The sequence below is a fragment of the Chaetura pelagica genome, unplaced genomic scaffold, assembly GCF_000747805.2.
Source record: "Chaetura pelagica isolate M959 unplaced genomic scaffold, ChaPel_1.0 scaffold243, whole genome shotgun sequence".
In the NCBI taxonomy this organism is placed as follows: domain Eukaryota; kingdom Metazoa; phylum Chordata; class Aves; order Apodiformes; family Apodidae; genus Chaetura; species Chaetura pelagica.
This window is the reverse complement of record NW_009952712.1, coordinates 44,232-47,472: the sequence shown is the minus strand read 5'-3', so window position 1 is coordinate 47,472 and position 3,241 is coordinate 44,232.

Here is a 3,241-nt window from a genome sequence, read left to right as displayed (position 1 = left end):
TTGCCGCTGGCAGGCAGCGCAGCAGGCGCCGGAGCCGGCCCCGGGAGCGCCCTCGGGACGCGGAGCTGTCCGGGCCGCTGTGCTGAGCTGCGGGGCGGCCGGGGCTCCCGAGTGCCGAACCCCCGGGGCTCCCGAGTGCCGAACCCCCGGGGCTCCCCGCGAGCCGGGGGCCCTGGCTCCGCCTGAGCGGGACGAAATGTAGCACTTCAGTTTTGGTTCTGGGTGGGGGGATTTTCATGATTCAGTCAATAAAGAGGTTCAGTGCTGACAATTAGGGATCGCTGGTCATAAACTTGCCTTCGATTATCATCCACCTCCCTTTGTTTTATGTGAACGGCCTCCTAAAGAGCAATTAGTCTCATAGCTGAGATTCATTTGCAGTCTGACTGCCCAAATCATCGCTACAGCAAAAGGACACTGCATTTCAGATGTCACGTTTCTATTTACCTAGTGGTCTGTTGTTAAGGAAATAACGCCAAGTCCAGCACACAGAAGATTTTGTATTGCACAGGTTTTTAAATAGCCCTACGTAATTATTGACAGACGAGTGCCTGCAGGCCACCACTGGTATTTTTACACATGAGCAATTTGAGAAGATACCTTTCAAGACTTGCAAATAAAAGTACCTTTTCAAAAATTGCCTTAAGCCCCTCAGAAGCACATGATTATTTTACTTATTAGTAAATTAATATGCATAGATCGTGGAAGCTGTTACTGTGCTTGCATTGAAGCACAAACCAATCATATACGTGTTAGAGGCGGTGGGGTGTGTGCCTCCTCCAGTCAGTGCGACAGCAGGTCCTGTAGAGCCTTGGCTGGGCTTCAGGAAACTACATCAGGCGTGTGTAGCACCTCCCGGTTCAGGGCAATTGTTACAATAATTGCTGAATTTCACACATGCGGTTTTGTCTGCTAGTAGTGGGGAAGTATCGGGGGAAGTTGTCTCCCCCTCTGCATTGAATGGTGAGGATTGTTTTGTCCTTCTAACTTTCAAAAGTAGTTGCTTCCTCCTGCTATCCTGTTTCACCAGAACACTACCTAGGCAGAGGTTTATGTATTCTGTGCAACACTGGTGGTCTGCAAAGTTGATGAGAGTTCTTTCTTAAACCTAGACCACCTGTCCTCTTAAGCCACCTACCTGGTCTAGCTACCCAAGATGCCTGTCATGTTCCAGGAAATGGATCCCAAGGGCAAACATCTGATGTGGAAGGGATGACGTATTTCGCTGTCTTATTTCATCTCAGTGTTGATGACTAGGAGAACAATTAAGATGATCTCACCTACAGAAAGAAGAGCTTGTTGTGTCAGAGACTGAGTCAAATGTGCGAAAAGCTGCATGGGACAGCTTTGTAAGAAGCCAGGGGGTGGGTTGATGTCTTCTGCCTTGTTCAGATAAGGCATGGCAGCCTGAAGGCAGCAGGGCATGGCAGCGTTTGCTAGCCAGAGCTGCAACAGTATCCTGAGAGAAGCTCCAGTAATATTTTACAGCTCAGTGTTCATCAGTTCCCTTTGTGCAGAGGGGTGTATCTATATATAGCCTACTCTCAACAATGGGCATGGGAATATATATAAAAACAGGTAATGGAGCACCATGCCCTTATCAGCTGCAGAGTCCCACTTTGTATGCAGTTTATTGAGAGCTGGTTTCTTTCTTTGTCACTGTTTGTTTGCCTGTCGAGTTTCTGCCTCCATGTTTTGTTTATGGCTTCCCAACTTTTCTTAGTATCTCATTTGACAAGACCTTTGAACAGATCATCTTACAGAAATAAATATTCCCCCATGAACTGGTGTGATTTACTGGGCTTGTCTCTCATCACTGGAGGGGAAAATTTTGCTGGAGACAGCAAGTTATGTATGGAACTGAAATAATCTGAGATAAGCCCAGGGTTTAGATAAAGATATATATATGATATAGATACAGGTAGACAAATTGCAGATATAAAATGTAAATGAGATAAATGTAGATCTATACATAGATAAATGTAAAATTATACAGGCAAGAGGTGCAGAGAAATAATTATATACAAATATGAGCTCTGAGTTGACCATTAATTACATCCCAGGAATCATATTTTATTATAATGGCTAACATATGAAAGTTTTCATTTCAGTGTTCACAGGTATCAGAAAAAAAAGAGTACCAGAAAATAACAGAAAAAGAGAACAGAACTTCTACTCTCACCTTTATGCGAGAACATGAGCCACTTTATGATTCTGGTTCTTAGGCCACAAAACCAAGACATTGTAGAAAATACCTGAAGGGTATTCACCTTGAAAAATAATAGCTAAAGGGACATCAAGACATTTTTCTCTTAAATCTTTGACACAAAGAGGATGACTAGGGCCTGACAGTTCACTGCTCCTTCCAGTTCAAGCAGTAGGGACAACACATGAAGTTAACAGATGTCAAGTTGAAAACATGCCAACTGAAGTGGTTCTTCACAGACCCACAGAAACTAAGCTGAGGTTCCCAATACATCCAAAAAGCAACTGGTAACATTAGTGGAAGAGACACCTGTAAAGTGTTATTACACACGAAAGTATCACCTCCAGTTTACAACCCCTAACCGCTAAACCATCTCCTGAAACACTACATCCTCCCATTTTCTGAACACCTCCAGGGGTGGTGCCTGTACCACCTCCCCGGGTGGCCAGTTCCAAGGCCTCACTGCTCTTTCTGTGAAGAAATCTTTCCTAATATCCAATCTGAACCCCTCTTGGTGACAACTTGACCCCATTTTGTCTTGTTCTGTCACTGGTCACCAGGGAGAAGAGCCCAACACACACGTCGCCACATCTTCCTCTCAGGTAGCTGGCAGAGAGCAGTGAGGTCTCCCCCCAGACTTCTCCAGGCTGAACATCTCCAGCTCCCTCAGCCTCTCCCCATCAGCCCTGTTCTCCAGACCCTCCTCAGCCCAGCTGCCCCCTCTGCAGCCTCCCCAGCAGCTCCATGTCCTTCCTATCTTGCAGTGCCCAAACCTGCACACAGAACCATTCTTCTTACAGCATTTCTCTGTCATTCCCTTTTTCCCCGGACATGCCTCCATAGAGCTGTAAACACAGCTGCTCCTCCGGTTCTGTCTTCAGCACCTGGGCACCAGTCCTGCCGGCTGGTGTGGAAACCGGGCTCTCGAGACCGGAGGCGGGTTGTGCTTCGTGTTCTCTCATGCGCTGCGCTTGGCATTAACAATCACACAGGTTTGACCGTACAACTCGTGCCTGCGCGCTCCTCCCGCCCGCC